This window comes from Pan paniscus, chromosome 11 (genome assembly GCF_029289425.2).
Source record: "Pan paniscus chromosome 11, NHGRI_mPanPan1-v2.0_pri, whole genome shotgun sequence".
NCBI lineage: Eukaryota > Metazoa > Chordata > Mammalia > Primates > Hominidae > Pan > Pan paniscus.
Window position 1 is genome coordinate 54,261,855 of NC_073260.2, and position 24,932 is coordinate 54,286,786.

Genomic DNA, 24,932 nt, shown 5'->3' on the forward strand with positions numbered 1-24,932 from the left:
AAAAGAGTGGCTCAAACGTGCTCTATAAAAAGAAAGGTTCAAGTCCGTTAGTTGAGGACACACATCAGAAATAAGTTTCTGAGAATGCTTCTGTCTTGTTTTTATGGGAAGATATTTCCTTCTTCGCCATAGGCAAGAAAGCGTTGGAAATGTCCACTTCCAGATGCTACAAAAAGAGTGTTTCCAACCTGCTCTATGACAGGGAATGTTCAACTCTGTGACTTCAATGCAAACGTCACAAAGAAGTTTCTGAGAATGCTGCTGTCCACTTTTTTTATGTAATCCGGTTTCCAACGAAATCCTCAGAGCTATCCACATATCCACTTGCAGATTCTACAGAAAGAGTGTTTCAAAACTGCTGTATCAAAAGAAAGTTTCAAGTCTGTTAGTTGAGGACACACATCGCAAATAAGTTTCTGAGAATGCTTCTGTCTTGTTTTTATGGGAAGATACTTCCTTTTTAACCACAGGCCTGATACCGTTCCAAATGTCCACTTCCAGATACCACAAAAAGAGTGTTTCAAACCTGCTCTATGAAAGGGAATGTTCAACTCTGTGACTTGAAAGCAAACATCACAAAGAAGTTTCTGAGAATGCTGCTGTCTACTTTCTTTCTGTAATCCCGCTTCCAACGAGATCCTCAGTTCTATAGAAATATCCACTTGCAGATTCGAAAAAAAGAGTGTTTCAAACCTGCTCTACCGATACATAGGTTCAACACTGTTACGTCAGTACATACAGCATAAACAAGTTTCTGAGATTGCTTCTACCTCGTTTTCATGGGAAGATATTTCGTTTTACACCGTAGGCCTCCAAGCGCTCCAAGTGTCCACTTCTAGATACTACAAAAAGGCTGTTTCAAACCTGCTCTATCAAAGGCAATGTTCAACTCTGTGACTTGAATGTAAACATCACAAAGATGTTTCTGAGAATGCTTCTGTCTAGATTTTCTATGAAGATATTCCCGTTTCCAACGAAATCCTCAAAGCTATCCAAATATCCACTTGCAAATTCTACAGAAAGAGTGTTTCAAAAGTGTTCTATCAAAAGAAAGGTTCAACTCTGTTTGTTGAGTACACAGATCACTAACATGATTCTGAGAATGCTTCTGTCTAGTTTTAATGGGAAGATATTTCCTTTTCAAACATATGCCTGAAAGCGTTCCAAGTGTCCACTTCCATATGCTACAAAACGACTATTTCACACCTGCTCTATGAAAGGGAATGTTCAACACTGTGACTTGAATGCAAACATCACAAAGAAGTTTCTGAGAATGCTGCTGTCTACTACTTATCTGTAATCCCGCTTCCAACGAAATCCTTAATTTTATAGAAATATCCACTTGCACATTCCACAAAAAGAGTGTTTCACACGTGTTCTGTCAATAGAAAGGTTCAACACTGTTAGTTGTGTAGATAGAGCATAAACAAGTTTCTGAGATTGCTTCTACCTCGTTTTCATGGGAAGATATTTCGTTTTACACCGTAGGCCTCCAAGCGCTCCAAGTGTCCACTTCTAGATACTACAAAAAGGCTGTTTCAAACCTGCTCTATGAAAGGCAATGTTCAACTCTGTGACTTGAATATAAACATCACAAAGATGTTTCTGAGAATGCTTCTGTCTAGATTTTCTATGAAGATATTCCCGTTTCCAACGAAATCCTCAAACTATCCAAATATCCACTTGCAAATTCTACAGAAAGAGTGTTTCAAAAGTGTTCTATCAAAAGAAAGGTTCAACTCTGTTTGTTGAGTTCACAGATCACTAACATGATTCTGAGAATGCTTCTGTCTAGTTTTAATGGGAAGATATTTCCTTTTCAAACATATGCCTGAAAGCGTTCCAAGTGTCCACTTCCAGATGCTACAAAACGACTGTTTCACACCTGCTCTATGAAAGGGAATGTTCAACTCTGTGACTTGAATGCAAACATCACAAAGAAGTTTCTGAGAATGCTGCTGTCTACTACTTATCTGTAATCCCGCTTCCAACGAAATCCTTAATTTTATAGAAATATCAACTTGCAGATTCCACAAAAAGAGTGTTTCACACGTGTTCTGTCAATAGAAAGGTTCAACACTGTTAGTTGTGTAGATAGAGCATAAACAACTTTCTGAGATTGCTTCTATCTCGTTTTTATGGGAAGATATTTCCTTTTGTACCATAGGCCACAAAGCGCTGCAAATGTCCACTTCCAGATACTACAAAAGAGTTTTTGAAACCTGCTCTATGAAAGGGAATGTTCAACTCTGTGACTTAAATGGAAACATCACAAAGAAGTTTCTGAGAATGCTGCTGTCTACTTTTTATATATAATCCCGTTTCCAACGAAATCCTCAGAGCTATCCAAATATCCACTTGCAGATTCTACAAAAAGAGTGTTTCAAAACTGCTGTGTCAAAAGAAAGGTGCAAGTCTGTTAGTTGAGGACACACAACACAAAATTTTCTAAGAATGCTTCCGTCTTGTTTTTATGCGACGATATTTCCTTTTGAACCATAGGCCTGGTACCGTTCCAATTGTCCACTTCCAGATACTACAAAAAGAGTGTTTCAAACCTGCTCTATGAAAGGGAATGTTCAACTCTGTGACTTGAATGCAAACATCACAAAGAAGTTTCTGAGAATGCTGCTGTCTACATTTTATCTGTCATCCCGCTTCCAACGAAATCCTCAGTTCAATAGAAATATCCTCTTGCAGATTCCAAAAAGCAGTGTTTCACACCTGCTCTATCAATAGAAAGGTTCAACACTGTTACCTCAGTGCCTACAGCATAAACAAGTTTCTGAGATTGCTTCTCTCTCGTTTTCATGGGAAGATATTTCCTTTTTTACCCTAGGCCACAAAGCGCTGCAAATGTCCACTTCCAGATACTACAAAACGACTGTTTCACACCTGCTCTATGAAGGGGAATGTTCAACTCTGTGACTTGAATGCAAACATCACAAAGAAGTTTCTGAGAATGCTGCTGTCTCGATTTTATAGGGAGATATTCCCGTTTCCAAAGAAATTTTCAAAGCTATCCAAATATCCACTTGCAGATACAACAAAAAGATTGGTTCAAACGTGCTCTATAAAAAGAAAGGTTCAAGTCCGTTAGTTGAGGACACACATCAGAAATAAGTTTCTGAGAATGCTTCTGTCTTGTTTTTATGGGAAGATATTTCCTTCTTCGCCATAGGCAAGAAAGCGTTGGAAATGTCCACTTCCAGATGCTACAAAAAGAGTGTTTCCAACCTGCTCTATGACAGGGAATGTTCAACTCTGTGACTTCAATGCAAACGTCACAAAGAAGTTTCTGAGAATGCTGCTGTCCACTTTTTTTATGTAATCCGGTTTCCAACGAAATCCTCAGAGCTATCCACATATCCACTTGCAGATTCTACAGAAAGAGTGTTTCAAAACTGCTGTATCAAAAGAAAGTTTCAAGTCTGTTAGTTGAGGACACACATCGCAAATAAGTTTCTGAGAATGCTTCTGTCTTGTTTTTATGGGAAGATACTTCCTTTTTAACCACAGGCCTGATACCGTTCCAAATGTCCACTTCCAGATACCACAAAAAGAGTGTTTCAAACCTGCTCTATGAAAGGGAATGTTCAACTCTGTGACTTGAAAGCAAACATCACAAAGAAGTTTCTGAGAATGCTGCTGTCTACTTTCTTTCTGTAATCCCGCTTCCAACGAGATCCTCAGTTCTATAGAAATATCCACTTGCAGATTCGAAAAAAAGAGTGTTTCAAACCTGCTCTACCGATACATAGGTTCAACACTGTTACGTCAGTACATACAGCATAAACAAGTTTCTGAGATTGCTTCTACCTCGTTTTCATGGGAAGATATTTCGTTTTACACCGTAGGCCTCCAAGCGCTCCAAGTGTCCACTTCTAGATACTACAAAAAGGCTGTTTCAAACCTGCTCTATGAAAGGCAATGTTCAACTCTGTGACTTGAATGTAAACATCACAAAGATGTTTCTGAGAATGCTTCTGTCTAGATTTTCTATGAAGATATTCCCGTTTCCAACGAAATCCTCAAAGCTATCCAAATATCCACTTGCAAATTCTACAGAAAGAGTGTTTCAAAAGTGTTCTATCAAAAGAAAGGTTCAACTCTGTTTGTTGAGTACACAGATCACTAACATGATTCTGAGAATGCTTCTGTCTAGTTTTAATGGGAAGATATTTCCTTTTCAAACATATGCCTGAAAGCGTTCCAAGTGTCCACTTCCAGATGCTACAAAACGACTATTTCACACCTGCTCTATGAAAGGGAATGTTCAACACTGTGACTTGAATGCAAACATCACAAAGAAGTTTCTGAGAATGCTGCTGTCTACTACTTATCTGTAATCCCGCTTCCAACGAAATCCTTAATTTTATAGAAATATCCACTTGCACATTCCACAAAAAGAGTGTTTCACACGTGTTCTGTCAATAGAAAGGTTCAACACTGTTAGTTGTGTAGATAGAGCATAAACAAGTTTCTGAGATTGCTTCTATCTCGTTTTTATGGGAAGATATTTCCTTTTGTACCGTAGGCCACAAAGCGCTGCAAATGTCCACTTCCAGATACTACAAAAGAGTTTTTGAAACCTGCTCTATGAAAGGGAATGTTCAACTCTGTGACTTAAATGGAAACATCACAAAGAAGTTTCTGAGAATGCTGCTGTCTACTTTTTATATATAATCCCGTTTCCAACGAAATCCTCAGAGCTATCTAAATATCCACTTGCAGATTCTACAAAAAGAGTGTTTCAAAACTGCTGTGTCAAAAGAAAGGTGCAAGTCTGTTAGTTGAGGACACACAACACAAAATTTTCTAAGAATGCTTCCGTCTTGTTTTTATGCGACGATATTTCCTTTTGAACCATAGGCCTGGTACCGTTCCAAATGTCCACTTCCAGATACTACAAAAAGAGTGTTTGAAACCTGCTCTATGAAAGGGAATGTTCAACTCTGTGACTTGAATGCAAACATCACAAAGAAGTTTCTGAGAATGCTGCTGTCTACATTTTATCTGTCATCCCGCTTCCAACGAAATCCTCAGTTCAATAGAAATATCCTCTTGCAGATTCCAAAAAGCAGTGTTTCACACCTGCTCTATCAGTAGAAAGGTTCAACACTGTTACTTCAGTACATACAGCATAAACAAGTTTCTGAGATTGCTTCTCTCTCGTTTTCATGGGTAGATATTTCCTTTTTTACCTTAGGCCACAAAGCGCTGCAAATGTCCACTTCCAGATACTACAAAAAGAGTGTTTCAAACCTGCTCTATGAAAGAGAATGTTCAACTCTGTGACTTGAATGAAAACATCACAAAGAAGTTTCTGAGAATGCTTCTGTCTCGATTTTATAGGGAGATATTCCCGTTTCCAACGAAATCGTCAAAGCTATCCAAATATCCACTTGCAGATACAACAAAAAGAGTGGTTCAAACGTGCTCTATAAAAAGAAAGGTTCAAGTCCGTTAGTTGAGGACACACATCAGAAATAAGTTTCTGAGAATGCTTCTGTCTTGTTTTTATGGGAAGATATTTCCTTCTTCGAGGTAGGCAAGAAAGCGTTGGAAATGTCCACTTCCAGATGCTACAAAAAGAGTGTTTCCAACCTGCTCTATGACAGGGAATGTTCAACTCTGTGACTTCAATGCAAACGTCACAAAGAAGTTTCTGAGAATGCTGCTGTCCACTTTTTTTATGTAATCCGGTTTCCAACGAAATCCTCAGAGCAATCCACATATCCACTTGCAGATTCTACAGAAAGAGTGTTTCAAAACTGCTGTATCAAAAGAAAGGTTCAAGTCTGTTAGTTGAGGACACACATCGCAAATAAGTTTCTGAGAATGCTTCAGTCTTGTTTTTATGGGAAGATACTTCCTTTTTAACCACAGGCCTGATACCGTTCCAAATGTCCACTTCCAGATACTACAAAAAGAGTGTTTCAACCCTGCTCTATGAAAGGGAATGTTCAACTCTGTGACTTGAATGCAAACATCACACAGAAGTTTCTGAGAATGCTACTCTCTATTTTCTTTCTGTAATCCCGCTTCCAACGAAATCCTCAGTTCTATAGAAATATCCACTTGCAGATTCGAAAAAAAGGGTGTTTCAAACCTGCTCTACCGATACATAGGTTCAACACTGTTACGTCAGTACATACAGCATAAACAAGTTTCTGAGATTGCTTCTACCTCGTTTTCATTGGAAGATATTTCGTTTTACTCCGTAGGCCTCCAAGCGCTCCAAATGTTCACTTCTAGATACTACAAAAAGGCTGTTTCAAACCTGCTCTATGAAAGGCAATGTTCAACTCTGTGACTTGAATGTAAACATCACAAAGATGTTTCTGAGAATGCTTCTGTCTAGATTTTCTATGAAGATATTCCCGTTTCCAACGAAATCCTCAAAGCTATCCAAATATCCACTTGCAAATTCTACAGAAAGAGTGTTTCAAAAGTGTTCTATCAAAAGAAAGGTTCAACTCTGTTTGTTGAGTACACAGATCACTAACATGATTCTGAGAATGCTTCTGTCTAGTTTTAATGGGAAGATATTTCCTTTTCAAACATATGCCTGTAATCGTTCCAAGTGTCCACTTCCAGATGCTACAAAACGACTGTTTCACACCTGCTCTATGAAAGGGAACGTTCAACTCTGTGACTTGAATGCAAACATCACAAAGAAGTTTCTGAGAATGCTGCTGTCTACTATTTATCTGTAATCCCGCTTCCAACGAAATCCTCAGTTTTATAGAAATATCCACTTGCAGATTCCAAAAAAAGAGTGTTTCACACGTGCTCTGTCAATAGAAAGGTTCAACGCTGTTAGTTGTGTAGATAGAGCATAAACAAGTTTCTGAGATTGCTTCTATCTCGTTTTAATGGGAAGATATTTCCTTTTTTACCGAAGGCCACAAAGCGCTGCAAATGTCCACTTCCCGATACTACAAAAAGAGTGTTTGAAACCTGCTCTATGAAAGGGAATATTCAACTCTGTGACTTAAATGGAAACATCACAAAGAAGTTTCTGAGAATGCTGCTGTCTACTTCTGATATGTAATCCCTGTTCCAAAGAAATCCTCAGAGCTATCCAAATATCCACTTGCAGATTCTACAAATAGAGTGTGTCAAAACTGCTGTGTCAAAAGAAACGTTCAAGTCTGTTAGTTGAGGACACACAACACAAATAAGTTTCTGAGAATGCTTCCGTCTTGTTTTTATGCGACGATATTTCCTTTTGAACCATAGGCCTGGTAGCGTTCCAAATGTCCACTTCCAGATACTACAAAAAGAGTGTTTCAAACCTGCTGTATGAAAGGAAATGTTCAACTCTGTGACACGAATGCAAACATCACAAAGAAGTTTCTGAGAATGCTTCTCTCTAATTTTGTCTGTAATCCCGCTTCCAACGAAATCCTCATTTCAATAGAAATATCCTCTTGCAGATTCCAAAAAAACAGTGTTTCACACCTGCTCTATCAATGGAAAGGTTCAACACTGTTACTTCAATACGTACAGCATAAACAAGTTTCTGAGATTGTTTCTCTCTCGTTTTCATGGGAAGATATTTCCTTTTTTACACTAGGCCACAAAACGCTTCAAATGTCCACTTCCAGATACTACAAAAAGAGTTTTTCAAACGTGCTCTATGAAAGAGAATGTTCAACTCTGTGACTTGAATGGAAACATCACAAAGAAGTTTCTGAGAATGCTTCTGTCTCGATTTTATAGGGGATATTCCCGTTTCCAATGAAATCGTCAAAGCTATCCAAATATCCACTTGCAGATACAACAAAAAGAGTGCTTCAAACGTGCTCTATAAAAAGAAAGGTTCAAGTCCGTTAGTTGAGGACACACATCAGAAATAAGTTTCTGAGAATGCTTCTGTCTTGTTTTTATGGGAAGATATTTCCTTCTTCGCCGTAGGCAAGAAAGCGTTGGAAATGTCCACTTCCAGATGCTACAAAAAGAGTGTTTCCAACCTTCTCTATGACAGGGAATGTTCAACTCTGTGACTTCAATGCAAACGTCGCAAAGAAGTTGGTGAGAATGCTGCTGTCCAGTTTTGTTATGTAATCCCGTTTCCAACGAAATCCTCAGTGCTATCCAAATATCCACTTGCAGATTCTACAAAAAGAGTGTTTCAAAACTGCTGTAGCAAAAGAAAAGTTCAAGTCTGTTAGTTGAGGACACACATCGCAAATAAGTTTCTGAGAATGCTTCTGTCTTGTTTTTATGGGAAGATACTTCCTTTATAACCACAGGCCTGATACCGTTCCAAATGTCCACTTCCAGATACTACAAAAAGACTGTTTCAAACCTGCTCTATGAAAGGCAATGTTCAACTCTGTGACTTGAATGTAAACATCACAACGATGTTTCTGAGAATGCATCTGTCTAGATTTTCTATGAAGATATTCCCGTTTCCAACGAAATCCTCCAAGCTATCCAAATATCCACTTGCAAATTCTACAGAAATAGTGTTTCAAAAGTGTTCTATCAAAAGAAAGGTTCAACTCTCTTTGTTGAGTACACAGATCACTAACATGATTCTGAGAATGCTTCTGTCTAGTTTTAATGGGAAGATATTTCCTTTTCAAACATATACCTGAAAGCGTACCAGGTGTCCACTTCCAGATGCTACAAAACGACTGTTTCACACCTGCTCTATGAAAGGGAATGTTCAACTCTGTGACTTGAATGCAAACATCACAAAGAAGTTTCTGAGAATGCTGCTGTCTACTATTTATCTGTAATCCCGCTTCCAACGAAATCCTCAGTTCTATAGAAATATCCACTTGCAGATTCGAAAAAAAGAGTGTTTCAAACCTGCTCTACCGATACATAGGTTCAACACTGTTACGTCAGTACATACAGCATAAACAAGTTTCTGAGATTGCTTCTACCTCGTTTTCATGGGAAGATATTTCGTTTTACACCGTAGGCCTCCAAGCGCTCCAAATGTCCATTTCTAGATACTACAAAAAGACTGTTTCAAACCTGCTCTATGAAAGGCAATGTTCAACTCTGTGACTTGAATGTAAACATCACAAAGATGTTTCTGAGAATGCTTCTGTCGAGATTTTCTATGAAGATATTCCCGTTTCCAACGAAATCCTCAAAGCTATCCAAATATCCACTTGCAAATTCTACAGAAAGAGTGTTTCAAAAGTGTTCTATCAAAAGAAAGGTTCAACTCTGTTTGTTGAGTACACAGATCACTAACATGATTCTGAGAATGCTTCTATCTAGTTTTAATGGGAAGATATTTCCTTTTCAAACATATGCCTGAAAGCGTTCCAAGTGTCCACTTCCAGATGCTACAAAACGACTGTTTCACACCTGCTCTATGAAAGGGAATGTTCAACTCTGTGACTTGAATGCAAACATCACACAGAACTTTCTGAGAATGCTGCTGTCTATATTCTTTCTGTAATCCCGCTTCCAACGAAATCCTTAGTTCTATGGAAATATCCACTTGCAGATTCGAAAAAAAAGGGTGTTTCAAACCTGCTCTACCGATACATAGGTTCAACACTGTTACATCAGTACATACAGCATAAACAAGTTTCTGAGATTGCTTCTACCTCGTTTTCATGGGAAGATATTTCGTTTTACACCGTAGGCCTCCAAGCGCTCCAAATGTTCACTTCTAGATACAACAAAAATGCTGTTTCACACCTGCTCTATGAAAGGGAATGTTCAACTCTGTGACTTGAATGCAAACATCACAAAGAAGTTTCTGAGAATGCTGCTCTCTACTTTTTATCTGTAATCCCGCTTCCAACGAAATCCTCAGTTCAATAGAAATATCCTCTTGCAGATTCCAAAAAAAGAGTGTTTCACACGTGCTCTGTCAATAGAAAGGTTCAACGCTGTTAGTTGTGTAGATAGAGCATAAACAAGTTTCTGAGATTGCTTCTATCTCGTTTTAATGGGAAGATATTTCCTTTTTTACCAAAGGCCACAAAGCGCTGCAAATGTCCACTTCCCGATACTACAAAAAGAGTGTTTGAAACCTGCTCTATGAAAGGGAATGTTCAACTCTGTGACTTAAATGGAAACATCACAAAGAAATTTCTGAGAATGCTGCTGTCTACTTTTTATATATAATACCGTTTCCAACGAAATCCTCAGAGCTATCCAAATATCGACTTGCAGATTCTACAAAAAGAGTTTGTCAAAACTGCTGTGTCAAAAGAAAGGTTCAAGTCTGTTAGTTGAGGACACACAACACAAATAAGTTTCTGAGAATGCTTCCGTCTTGTTTTTATGCGACGATATTTCCTTTTGAACCATAGGCCTGGTAGCGTTACAAATGTCCACTTCCAGATACTACAAAAAGAGTGTTTCAAACCTGCTGTATGAAAGGAAATGTTCAACTCTGTGACATGAATGCAAACATCACAAGGAAGTTTCTGAGAATGCTTCTGTCTTGTTTTTATGGGAAGATATTTCCTTCTTCGCCGTAGGCATGAAAGCGTTGGAAATGTCCACTTCCAGATGCTACAAAAAGAGTGTTTCCAACCTGCTCTATGACAGGGAATGTTCAACTCTGTGACTTGAATGAAACATCCAAAGAAGTTTCTGAGAATGCTGCTGTCTTCTTTCTTTCTGTAATCCCGCTTCCAACGAAATTCTCAGTTCTATAGAAATATCCACTTGCAGATTCCAAAAAAAAGACTGTTTCAAACCTGCTCTACCAATACATAGGTTCAACACTGTTACATCAGTACATACAGCATAAAGAAGTTTCTGAGATTGCTTCTACCTCGTTTTCATGGGAAGATATTTCGTTTTACACCGTAGGCCTCCAAGCGCTCCAAATGTCCACTTCTAGATACTACAAAAAGACTGTTTCAAACCTGCTCTATGAAAGGCAATGTTCAACTCTGTGACTTGAATGTAAACATCACAAAGATGTTTTTGAGAATGCTTCTGTCTAGATTTTCTATGAAGATATTCCCGTTTCCAACGAAATCCTCAAAGCTATCCAAATATCCACTTGCAAATTCTACAGAAAGGGTGTTTCAAAAGTGTTCTATCAAAAGAAAGGTTCAACTCTGTTTGTTGAGTACACAGATCACTAACATGATTCTGAGAATGCTTCTGTCTAGTTTTAATGGGAAGATATTTCCTTTTCAAACATATGCCTGTAATCGTTCCAAGTGTCCACTTCCAGATGCTACAAAACGACTGTTTCACACCTGCTCTATGAAAGGGAATGTTCAACTCTGTGACTTGAATGCAAACATCACAAAGAAGTTTCTGAGAATGCTGCTGTCTACTATTTATCTGTAATCCCGCTTCCAACGAAATCCTCAGTTTTATAGAAATATCCACTTGCAGATTCCAAAAAAAGAGTGTTTCACAAGTGCTCTGTCAATAGAAAGGTTCAACACTGTTAGTTGTGTAGATAGAGCATAAACAAGTTTCTGAGATTGCTTCTATCTCGTTTTTATGGGAAGATATTTCCTTTTTTACCATAGGCCACAAAGCGCTGCAAATGTCCACTTCCAGATACTACAAAAAGAGTGTTTGAAACCTGCTCTATGAAAGGGAATGTTCAACTCTGTGACTTAAATGGAAACATAACAAAGAAGTTTCTGAGAATGCTGCTGTCTACTTTTTATATATAATCCCGTTTCCAACGAAATCCTCAGAGCTATCCAAATATCCACTTGCAGATTCTACTAAAAGAGTGTTTCAAAACTGCTGTGTCAAAAGAAAGGTTCAAGTCTGTTAGTTGAGGACACTCAACACATAAGTTTCTGAGAATGCTTCCGTCTTGTTTTTATGCGACGATATTCCCTTTTGAACCATAGGCCTGGAACCGTTCCAAATGTCCACTTCCAGATACTACAAAAAGTGTGTTTCAAACCTGCTGTATGAAAGGGAATGTTCAACTCTGTGACTTGAATGCAAACATCAAAAAGAGGTTTCTGAGAATGCTGCTCTCTACTTTTTATCTGTCATCCCGCTTCCAATGAAATCCTCAGTTCACTAGAAATATCCTCTTGCAGATTCCAAAAAAACAGTGTTTCACACCTGCTCTATCAATAGAAAGGTTCAACACTGTTACTTCAGTACATACAGCATAAACAAGTTTCTGAGATTGCTTCTCTCTCGTTTTCATGGGAAGATATTTCCTTTTTTACCATACGCCACAAAGCGCTGCAAATGTCCACTTCCAGATACTACAAAAAGAGTGTTTCAAACCTGCTCTATGAAAGAGAATGTTCAACTCTGTGACTTGAATGGAAACATCACAAAGAAGTTTCTGAGAATGCTTCTGTCTCGATTTTAAAGGGAGATATTCCCGTTTCCAACGAAATCGTCAAAGCTATCCAAATATCCACTTGCAGATACAATAAAAAGAGTGGTTCAAACGTGCTCTATAAAAAGAAAGGTTCAAGTCCGTTACCTGAGGACACACATCAGAAATAAGTTTCTGAGAATGCTTCTGTCTTGTTTTTATGGGAAGATATTTCCTTCTTCGCCGTAGGCAAGAAACCGTTGGAAATGTCCACTTCCAGATGCTACAAAAAGAGTGTTTCCAACCTGCTCTATGACAGGGAATGTTCAACTCTGTGACTTGAATGCAAACATCACAAAGAAGTTTCTGAGAATGCTGCTGTCCACTTTTTTAATGTAATCCCGTTTCCAACGAAATCCTCAGAGCTATCCAAATATCCACTTGCAGAATCTACAAAAAGAGTGTTTCAAAACTGCAGTATCAAAAGAAAGGTTCAACTCTGTTAGTTGAGGACACACATCGCAACTAAGTTTCTCAGAATGCTTCTGTCTTGTTTTTATGGGAAGATACTTCCTTTTTAACCACAGTCCTGATACCGTTCCAAATGTCCACTTCCAGATACTACAAAAAGAGTGTTTCAAACCTGCTCTATGAAAGGGAATGTTCAATTCTGTGACTTGAATGCAAACATCACAAAGAAGTTTCTGAGAATGCTGCTGTCTACTTTCTTTCTGTAATCATGCTTCCAACGAAATCCTCAGTTCTATAGAACTATCCACTTGCAGATTCGAAAAAAAGAGTGTTTCAAACCTGCTCTACCGATACATAGATTCAACACTGTTACGTCAGTACATACAGCATAAACAAGTTTCTGAGATTGCTTGTACCTCGTTTTCATGGGAAGATATTTCGTTTTACACCTTAGGCCTCCAAGCGCTCCAAATGTCCACTTCTAGATACTACAAAAAGACTGTTCCAAACCTGCTCTATGAAAGGCAATGTTCAACTCTGTCACTTGAATGTAAACATCACAAAGATGTTTCTGAGAATGCTTCTGTCTAGATTTTCTATGAAGATATTCCCGTTTCCCACGAAATCCTCAAAGCTATCCAAATATCCACTTGCAAATTCTACAGAAAGAGTGTTTCAAAAGTGTTCTATCCAAAGAAAGGTTCAACTCTGTTTGGTGAGTACACAGATCACTAACATGATTCTGAGAATGCTTCTGTCTAGTTTTAATGGGAAGATATTTCCTTTTCAAACATATGCCTGTAATCGTTCCAAGTGTCCACTTCCAGATGCTACAAAACGACTGTTTCACACCTGCTCTATGAAAGGGAATGTTCAACTCTGTGACTTGAATGCAAACATCACAAAGAAGTTTCTGAGAATGCTGCTGTCTACTATTTATCTGTAATCCCGCTTCCAACGAAATCCTAAGTTTTATAGAAATATCCACTTGCAGATTCCAAAAAAAGAGTGTTTCACAAGTGCTCTGTCAATAGAAAGGTTCAACACTGTTAGTTGTGTAGATAGAGCATAAACAAGTTTCTGAGATTGCTTCTATCTCGTTTTTATGGGAAGATATTTCCTTTTTTACCATAGGCCACAAAGCGCTGTAAATGTCCACTTCCAGATACTACAAAAAGAGTGTTTGAAACCTGCTCTATGAAAGGGAATGTTCAACTCTGTGAATTAAATGGAAACATAACAAAGAAGTTTCTGAGAATGCTGCTGTCTACTTTTTATATATAATCCCGTTTCCAACGAAATCCTCAAAGCTATCCAAATATCCACTTGCAGATTCTACTAAAAGAGTGTTTCAAAACTGCTGTGTCAAAAGAAAGGTTCAAGTCTGTTAGTTGAGGACACTCAACACATATAAGTTTCTGAGAATGCTTCCGTCTTGTTTTTATGCGACGATATTCCCTTTTGAACCATAGGCCTGGTACCGTTCCAAATGTCCACTTCCAGATACTACAAAAAGTGTGTTTCAAACCTGCTGTATGAAAGGGAATGTTCAACTCTGTGACTTGAATGCAAACATCACAAAGAAGTTTCTGAGAATGCTGCTGTCTACTTTCTATCTGTAATCCCGCTTCCAACGAAATCCTCAGTTCTATAGAACTATCCACTTGCAGATTCGAAAAAAAGAGTGTTTCAAACCTGCTCTACCGATACATAGGTTCAACACTGTTACGTCAGTACATACAGCATAAACAAGTTTCTGAGATTGCTTGTACCTCGTTTTCATGGGAAGATATTTCGTTTTACACCTTAGGCCTCCAAGCGCTCCAAATGTCCACTTCTAGATACTACAAAAAGACTATTTCAAACCTGCTCTATGAAAGGCAATGTTCAACTCTGTGACTTGAATGTAAACATCACAAAGATGTTTCTGAGAATGCTTCTGTCTAGATTTTCTATGAAGATATTCCCGTTTCCAACGAAATCCTCAAAACTATCCAAATATCCACTTGCAAATTCTACAGAAAGAGTGTTTCAAAAGTGTTCTATCCAAAGAAAGGCTCAACTCTGTTTGTTGAGTACACAGATCACTAGCATGATTCTGAGAATGCTTCTGTCTAGTTTTAATGGGAAGATATTTCCTTTTCAAACATATGCCTGTAATCGTTCCAAGTGTCCACTTCCAGATGCTGCAAAACGACTGTTTCACAGCTGCTCTATGAAAGGGAATGTTCAACTCTGTGACTTGAATGCAAACATCACAAAGAAGTTTCTGAGAATGCTGCTGTCTACTATTTATCTGTAATCGCGCTTCCAACGAAATCCGAAGTTTTATAGAAATATCCACATGCAGATTCCAAAAAAAGAGTGTTTCACACGTGCTCTGTCAATAGAAAGATTCAACACTGTCAGTTGTGTAGATAGAGCATAAACAAGTTTCTGAGATTGCTTCTATCTCGTTTTTATGGGAAGATATTTTCTTTTTTACCATAGGCAACAATGCGCTGCAAATGTCCACTTCCAGATACTACAAAAAGAATGTTTGAAACGTGCTCTATGAAAGGGAATGCTCAACTCTGTGACTTAAATGGAAACATCACAAAGAAGTTTCTGAGAGTGCTGCTGTCTACTTTTTATATATAATACCGCTTCCAACGAAATCCTCAGAGCTATCCAAATATCCACTTGCAGATTCTACAAAAAGAGTGTTTCAAAACTGCTGTGACAAAAGAAAGGTGCAAGTCTGTTAGTTGAGGACACACAACACAAATAAGTTTCTGAGAATGCTTTCGCCTTCTTTTTATGCGACGATATTTCGTTTTGAACCATTGGCCTGCTACCGTTCCAAATGTCCACTTCCAGATACTACAAAAAGAGTGTTTCAAACCTCTGTATGAAAGGGAATGTTCAACTCTGTGTCTTGAATGCAAACATCACAAAGATGTTTCTGAGAATGCTGCTCTCTACTTTTTATCTGTCATCCCGCTTCCAACGAAATCCTCAGTTCAATAGAAATATCCTCTTGCAGATTCCAAAAAAACAGAGTTTCACACCTGCTCTATCAATAGAAAGGTTCAACACTGTTACTTCAGCACATACAGCATAAACAAGTTTCTGAGATTGCTTCTCTCTCGTTTTCATAGGAAGATATTTACTTTTTTACCATAGGCCACAAAGCGCTGCAAATGTCCACTTCCAGATACTACAAAAAGAGTGTTTCAAACCTGCTCTATGAAAGAGAATGTTCAACTCTGTGACTTGAATGGAAACATCACAAAGAAGTTACTGAGAATGCTTCTGTCTCGATTTTATAGGGAGATATTCCCGTTTCCAACGAAATCGTCAAAGCTGTCCAAATATCCACTTGCAGATACAATAAAAAGAGTGGTTCAAACGTGCTCTATAAAAAGAAAGGTTCAAGTCCGTTAGCTGAGGACACACATCAGAAATAAGTTTCTGAGAATGCTTCTGTCTTGTTTTTATGGGAAGATATTTCCTTCTTCGCCGTAGGCAAGAAAGCGTTGGAAATGTCCACTTCCAGATGCTACAAAAAGAGTGTTTCCAACCTGCTCTATGACAGGGAATGTTCAACTCTGTGACTTGAATGCAAACATCACAAAGAAGTTTCTGAGAATGCTGCTGTCCACTTTTTTAATGTAATCCCGTTTCCAACGAAATCCTCAGAGCTATCCAATATCCACTTGCAGAATCTACAAAAAGAGTGTTTCAAAATTGCAGTATCAAAAGAAAGGTTCAAGTCTGTTAGTTGAGGACACACATCGCAAATAAGTTTCTGAGAATGCTTCTGTCTTGTTTTTATGGGAAGATACTTCCTTTTTAACCACAGGCCTGATACTGTTCCAAATGTCCACTTCCAGATACTACAAAAAGAGTGTTTCAAACCTGCTCTATGAAAGGGAATGTTCAATTCTGTGACTTGAATGCAAACATCACAAAGAAGATTCTGAGAATGCTGCTGTCTACTTTTTATATATAATCCAGTTTCCAACGAAATCTTCAGAGCTATCCAAATATCCACTAGCAGATTCTACAAAAAGAGTGTTTCAAAACTGCTGTGTCAAAAGAAAGGTGCAAGTCTGTTAGTTGAGGACACTCAACACATAAGTTTCTGAGAATGCTTCCGTCTTGTTTTTATGCGACGATATTTCCTTTTGAACCATAGGCCTGGAACCGTTCCAAATGTCCACTTCCAGATACTACAAAAAGTGTGTTTCAAACCTGCTGTATGAAAGGGAATGTTCAACTCTGTGACTTGAATGCAAACATCAAAAAGAGGTTTCTGAGAATGCTGCTCTCTACTTTTTATCTGTCATCCCGCTTCCAACGAAATCCTCAGTTCCATAGAAATATCCTCTTGCAGATTCCAAAAAGCAGTGTTTCACACCTGCTCTATCAATAGAGAGGTTCAACACTGTTACTTCTGTACATACAGCATAAACAAGTTTCTGAGATTGCTTCTCTCTCATTTTTATGGGAAGATATTTCCATTTTTACCCTAGGCCACACAGCGCTGCAAATGTCCAGTTCCAGATACTACAAAAAGAGTGTTTCAAACCTGCTCTATGAAAGGCAATTTTCAACTCTGTGACTTGAATGTAAACATCACAAATATGTTTCTGAGAATGCTTCTGTCGAGATTTTCTATGAAGATATTCCCGTTTCCAACGAAATCCTCAAAGCTATCCAAATATCCACTTGCAAATTCTACAGAAAGAGTGTTTCAAAAGTGTTCTATCCAAAGAAAGGTTCAACTCTGTTTGTTGAGTACACAGATCACTAACATGATTCTGAGAATGCTTCTGTCTACTTTTAATGGGAAGATATTTCCTTTTCAAACATATGCCTGTATTCGTTCCAAGTGTCCACTTCCGGATGCTACAAAGCGACTGTTTCACACCTGCTCTATGAAAGGGAATGTTCAACTCTGTGACTTGAATGCAAACATCACAAAGAAGTTTCTGAGAATGCTGCTGTCTACTATTTATCTGTAATCCCGCTTGCAACGAAATCCTCAGTTTTATAGAAATAGCCACTTGCAGATTCCAAAAAAAGAGTGTTTCACAAGTGCTCTGTCAATAGAAAGGTTCAACACTGTTAGTTGTGTAGATAGAGCATAAACAAGTTTCTGAGATTGCTTCTATCTCGTTTTTAAGAGAAGATATTTCCTTTTTTACCATAGGCCACAAAGCGCTGCAAATGTCCACTTCCAGATACTACAAAAAGAATGTTTGAAACCTGCTCTATGAAAGGGAATGTTCAACTCTGTGACTTAAACGGAAACATCACAAAGAAGTTTCTGTGAATGCTGCTGTCTACTTTTTATATATAATCCCGTTTGCAACGAAATCCTCAGAGCTATCCAAATATCCAGTTGCAGATTCTACCAAAAGAGTGTTTCAAAACTGCTGTGTCAAAAGAAAGGTTCAAGTCTGTTAGTTGAGGACACACAACACAAATTAGTTTCTGAGAATGCTTCCGTCTTGTTTTTATGCCACGATATTTCCTTTTGAACCATAGGCCTGGAACCGTTCCAAATGACCACTTCCAGATACTACAAAAAGAGTGTTTCAAACCTGCTCTATGAAAGAGAATGTTCAACTCTGTGACTTGAATGGAAACATCACAAAGAAGTTTCTGAGAATGCTTCTGTCTCGATTTTATAGGGAGATATTCCCGTTTCCAACGAAATCGTCAAAGCTATCCAAATATCCACTTGCAGATACAACAAAAAGAGTGGTTCAAACGTGCTCTATAAAAAGAAAGGTTCAAGTCCGTTAGTTGAGGACACACATCAGAAATAAGTTTCTGAGAATGCTTCTGTCTTGTTTTTATGGGAAGATATTTCCTTCTTCGCCGTAGGCAAGAAAGCGTTGGAAATGTCCACTTCCAGATGCTACAAAAAGAGTGTTTCCAACCTGCTCTATGACAGGGAATGTTCAACTCTGTGAGTTGAATGCAAACATCACAAAGAAGTTTCTGAGAATGCTGCTGTATACTTTCTTTCTTTAATCCCGCTTCCAACGAAATCCTCAGTTCTATAGAAATATCCACTTGCAGATTCGAAAAAAAGAGTGTTTCAAACCTGCTCTACCGATACATAGGTTCAACACTGTTACGTCGGTACATACAGCATAAACAAGTTTCTGAGATTGCTTCTACCTCGTTTTCATGGGAAGATATTTCGTTTTACACCGTAGGCCTCCAAGCGCTCCAAATATCTACTTCTAGATACTACAAAAAGACTGTTTCAAACCTGCTCTATGAAAGGCAATGTTCAACTCTGTGACTTGAATGTAAACATCACAAAGATGTTTCTGAGAATGCTTCTGTCGAGATTTTCTATGAAGATATTCCCCTTTCCAACGAAATCCTCAAAGCTATCCAAATATCCACTTTCAAATTCTACAGAAAGAGTGTTTCAAAAGTGTTCTATCAAAAGAAAGGTTCAACTCTGTTTGTTGAGTACACAGATCACTAACATGATTCTGAGAATGCTTCTGTCTAGTTTTAATGGGAAGATATTTCCTTTTCAAACATATGTCTGTAATCGTTCCAAGTGTACACTTCCGGATGCTACAAAACGACTGTTTCACACCTGCTCTATGAAAGGGAATGTTCAACTCTGTGACTTGAATGCAAACATCACAAAGAAGTTTCTGAGAATGCTGCTCTCTACTTTTTATCTGTCATACCGCTTCCAACGAAATCCTCAGTTCAATAGAAATATCCTCTTGCAGATTCCAAAAAAACAGTCTTTCACACCTGCTCTATCAATAGAAAGGTTCAACACTGTTACTTCAGTACATATAGCATAAACAAGTTGCTGATATTGCTTCTCTCTCGTTTTCATGGGAAGATATTTCCTTTTTTACCCTAGGCCACAAAGCGCTGCAAATGTCCAATTCCAGATACTACAAAAAGAGTGTTTCAAACCTGCTCTATGAAAGAGAATGTTCAACTCTGTGACTTGAATGGAAATATCACAAAGAAGTTTCTGAGAATGCTTCTGTCTCGATTTTATGGGGAGATATTCCCGTTTCCAACGAAATCGTCAAAGCTATCCAAATATCCACTTGCAGATACAACAAAAAGAGTGGTTCAAACGTGCTCTATAAAAAGAAAGGTTCAAGTCCGTTAGTTGAGGACACACATCAGAAATAAGTCTCTGAGAATGCTGCTGTCTTGTTTTTATGGGAAGATATTTCCTTCTTCGCCGTAGGCATGAAAGCGTTGGAAATGTCCACTTCCAGATGTTACAAAAAGAGTGTTTCCAACCTGCTCTGTGACAGGGAATGTTCAACTCTGTGACTTGAATGCAAACATCACAAAGAAGTTTCGGAGAATGATGCTGTCTACTTTCTTTCTGTAATCCCGCTTCCAACGAAATCCTCAGTTCTATAGAAATATCCACTTGCAGATTCGAAAAAAAGAGTGTTTCAAACCTGCTCTACCGATACATAGGTTCAACACTGTTACGTTAGTACATACAGCATAAACAAGTTTCTGAGATTGCTTCTACCTCGTTTTCATGGGAAGATATTTCGTTTTACACCGTAGGCCTCCAAGCGCTCCAAATGTCCACTTCTAGATACTACAAAAAGACTGTTTCAAACCTGCTCTATCAAAGGCAATGTTCAACTCGTGACTTGAATGTAAACATCACAAAGATGTTTCTGAGAATGCTTCTGTCGAGATTTTCTATGAAGATATTCCCGTTTCCAACGAAATCCTCAAAGCTATCCAAATATCCACTTGCCAATTCTACAGAAAGAGTGTTTCAAAAGTATTCTATCAAAAGAAAGGTTCAACTCTGTTTCTTGAGTACACAGATCACTAACGTGATTCTGAGAATGCTTCTGTCTAGTTTTAATGGGAAGATATTTCCTTTTCAAACATATGCCTGAAAGCGTTCCAAGTGTCCACTTCCAGATGCTACAAAACGACTGTTTCACACCTGCTCTATGAAAGAGAATGTTCAACTCTGTGACTTGAATGCAAACATCACAAAGAAGTTTCTGAGAATGCTGCTGTCTACTATTTATCTGTAATCCCGCTTCCAACGAAATCCTCAGTTTTATAGAAATATCCACTTGCAGATTCCAAAAAAAGAGTGTTTCACACGTGCTCTGTCAATAGAAAGGTTCAACACCGTTAGTTGTGTAGATAGAGCATAAACAAGTTTCTGAGATTGCTTCTATCTCGTTTTTATGGGGAGATATTTCCTTTTTTACCATAGGCCACAAAGCGCTGCAAATATCCACTTCCCGATACTACAAAAAGAGTGTGTGAAACCTGCTCTATGAAAGGGAATGTTCAACTCTGTGACTTAAATGGAAACATCACAAAGAAGTTTCTGAGAATGCTGCTGTCTACTTTTTATATATAATCCCGTTTCCAACGAAATCCTCAGAGTTATCCAAATATCCACTTGCAGATTGTACAAAAAGAGTGTTTCAAAACTACTGTGTCAAAAGAAAGGTTCAAGTCTGTTAGTTGAGGACACACAACACAAATAAGTTTCTGAGAATGCTTCCGTCTTGTTTTTATGCGACGATATTTCCTTTTGAACCATAGGCCTGGTACCGTTCCAAATGTCCACTTCCAGATACTACAAAAAGGCTGTTTCAAACCTGCTCTATGAAAGGCAATGTTCAACTCTGTGACTTGAATGTAAACATCACAAAGATGTTTCTGAGAATGCTTCCGCCGAGATTTTCTATGAAGATATTCCCGTTTCCATCGAAATCCTCAAAGCTATCCAAATACCCACTTTCAAATTCTACAGAAAGAGTGTTTCAAAAGTGTTCTATCAAAAGAAAGGTTGAACTCTGTTTGTTGAGTACACAGATCACTAACATGATTCTGAGAATGTTTTGTCTACTTTTAATGGAAGATATTTCCTTTTCAAACATATGCCTGAAATCGTTCCAAGTGTCCACTTCCAGATGCTGCAAAACGACTGTTTCACACCTGCTCTATGAAAGGGAATGTTCAACTCAGTGACTTGAATGCAAACATCACAAAGAAGTTTCTGAGAATGCTGCTCTCTACTTTTTATCTGTCATCCCGCTTCCAACGAAATCCTCATTTCAATAGAAATATCCTCTTGCAGATTCCAAAAAAACAGTGTTTCACACCTGCTCTATCAATAGAAAGGTTCAACACTGTTACTTCAATACGTACAGCATAAACAAGTTTCTGAGATTGTTTCTCTCTCGTTTTCATGGGAAGATATTTCCTTTTTTACACTAGGCCACAAAACGCTTCAAATGTCCACTTCCAGATACTACAAAAAGAGTTTTTCAAACGTGCTCTATGAAAGAGAATGTTCAACTCTGTGACTTGAATGGAAACATCACAAAGAAGTTTCTGAGAATGCTTCTGTCTCGATTTTATAGGGGATATTCCCGTTTCCAATGAAATCGTCAAAGCTATCCAAATATCCACTTGCAGATACAACAAAAAGAGTGCTTCAAACGTGCTCTATAAAAAGAAAGGTTCAAGTCCGTTAGTTGAGGACACACATCAGAAATAAGTTTCTGAGAATGCTTCTGTCTTGTTTTTATGGGAAGATATTTCCTTCTTCGCCGTAGGCAAGAAAGCGTTGGAAATGTCCACTTCCAGATGCTACAAAAAGAGTGTTTCCAACCTTCTCTATGACAGGGAATGTTCAACTCTGTGACTTCAATGCAAACGTCGCAAAGAAGTTGGTGAGAATGCTGCTGTCCAGTTTTGTTATGTAATCCCGTTTCCAACGAAATCCTCAGTGCTATCCAAATATCCACTTGCAGATTCTACAAAAAGAGTGTTTCAAAACTGCTGTAGCAAAAGAAAAGTTCAAGTCTGTTAGTTGAGGACACACATCGCAAATAAGTTTCTGAGAATGCTTCTGTCTTGTTTTTATGGGAAGATACTTCCTTTATAACCACAGGCCTGATACCGTTCCAAATGTCCACTTCCAGATACTACAAAAAGACTGTTTCAAACCTGCTCTAAGAAAGGGAATGTTCAACTCTGTGACTTGAATGCAAACATCACACAGAAGTTGCTGAGAATGCTGCTGTCTATTTTCTTTCTGTAATCCCGCTTCCAACGAAATCCTCAGTTCTATAGAAATATCCACTTGCAGATTCGAAAAAAAGGGTATTTCAAACCTGCTCTACCGATACATAGGTTCAACACTGTTACGTCAGTACTTACAGCATAAACAAGTTTCTGAGATTGCTTCTACCTCGTTTTCATGGGAAGATATTTCATTTTACACCGTAGGCCTCCACGCGCTCCAAATGTTCACTTCTAGATACTACAAAAAGGCTGTTTCAAACCTGCTCTATGAAAGGCAATGTTCAACTCTGTGACTTGAATGTAAACATCACAAAGATGTTTCTGAGAATGCTTCTGTCTCGATTTTATAGGGAGAAATTCCCGTTTCCAACGAAATCGTCAAAGCTCTCCAAATATCCACTTGCAGATACAACAAAAAGAGTGGTTCAAACGTGCTCTATATAAAGAAAGGTTCAAGTCCATTAGTTGAGGACACACATCAGAAATAAGTTTCTGAGAATGCTTTTGTCTTGTTTTTATGGGAAGATATTTCCTTCTTCGCCGTAGGCAAGAAAGCGTTGGAAATGTCCACTTCCAGATGCTACAAAAAGAGTGTTTCCAACCTGCTCTATGACAGGGAATGCTCAACTCTCTGACTTCAATGCAAACGTCACAAAGAAGTTTGTGAGAATGCTGCTGTCCAGTTTTGTTATGTAATCCCGTTTCCAACGAAATCCTCAGAGCTATCCAAATATCCACTTGCAGATTCTACAAAAAGAGTGTTTCAAAACTGCTGTATCAAAAGAAAGGTTCAAGTCTGTTAGTTGAGGACACACATCGCAAATAAGTTTCTGAGAATGCTTCTGTCTTGTTTTTATGGGAAGATACTTCCTTTTTAACCACAGGCCTGATACCGTTCCAAATGTCCACTTCCAGATACTACAAAAAGAGTGTTTCAAACCTGCTCTATGAAAGGGAATGTTCAACTCTGTGACTTGAATGCAAACATCACAAAGAAGTTTCTGAGAATGCTGCTGTCTATTTTCTTTCTGTAATCCCGCTTCCAACGAAATCCTCAGTTCTATAGAAATATCCACTTGCAGATTCGAAAAAAAGAGTGTTTCAAACCTGCTCTACCGATACATAGGTTCAACACTGTTACGTCAGTACATACAGCATAAACAAGTTTCTGAGATTGCTTCTACCTCGTTTTCATGGGAAGATATTTCGTTTTACACCGTAGGGCTCCAAGCGCTCCAAATGTCCATTTCTAGATACTACAAAAAGACTGTTTCAAACCTGCTCTATGAAAGGCAATGTTCAACTCTGTGACTTGAATGTAAACATCACAAAGATGTTTCTGAGAATGCTTCTGTCGAGATTTTGTATGAAGATATTCCCGTTTCCAACGAAATCCTCAAAGCTATCCAAATATCCACTTGCAAATTCTACAGAAAGAGTGTTTCAAAAGTGTTCTATCAAAAGAAAGGTTCAACTCTGTTTGTTGAGTACACAGATCACTAACATGATTCTGAGAATGCTTCTGTCTAGTTTTAATGGGAAGATATTTCCTTTTCAAACATAAGCCTGAAAGCGTTCCAAGTGTCCACTTCCAGATGCTACAAAACGACTGTTTCACACCTGCTCTATGAAAGGGAATGTTCAACTCTGTGACTTGAATGCAAACATCACACAGAACTTTCTGAGAATGCTGCTGTCTATATTCTTTCTGTAATCCCGCTTCCAACGAAATCATTAGTTCTATGGGAATATCCACTTGCAGATTCGAAAAAAAAGGGTGTTTCAAACCTGCTCTACCGATACATAGGTTCAACACTGTTACGTCAGTACATACAGCATAAACAAGTTTCTGAGATTGCTTCTACCTCGTTTTCATGGGAAGATATTTCGTTTTACACCGTAGGCCTCCAAGCGCTCCAAATGTTCACTTCTAGATACAACAAAAATGCTGTTTCACACCTGCTCTATGAAAGGGAATGTTCAACTCTGTGACTTGAATGCAAACATCACAAAGAAGTTTCTGAGAATGATGCTCTCTACTTTTTATCTGTAATCCCGCTTCCAAAGAAATCCTCAGTTCAATAGAAATATCCTCTTGCAGATTCCAAAAAAAGAGTGTTTCACA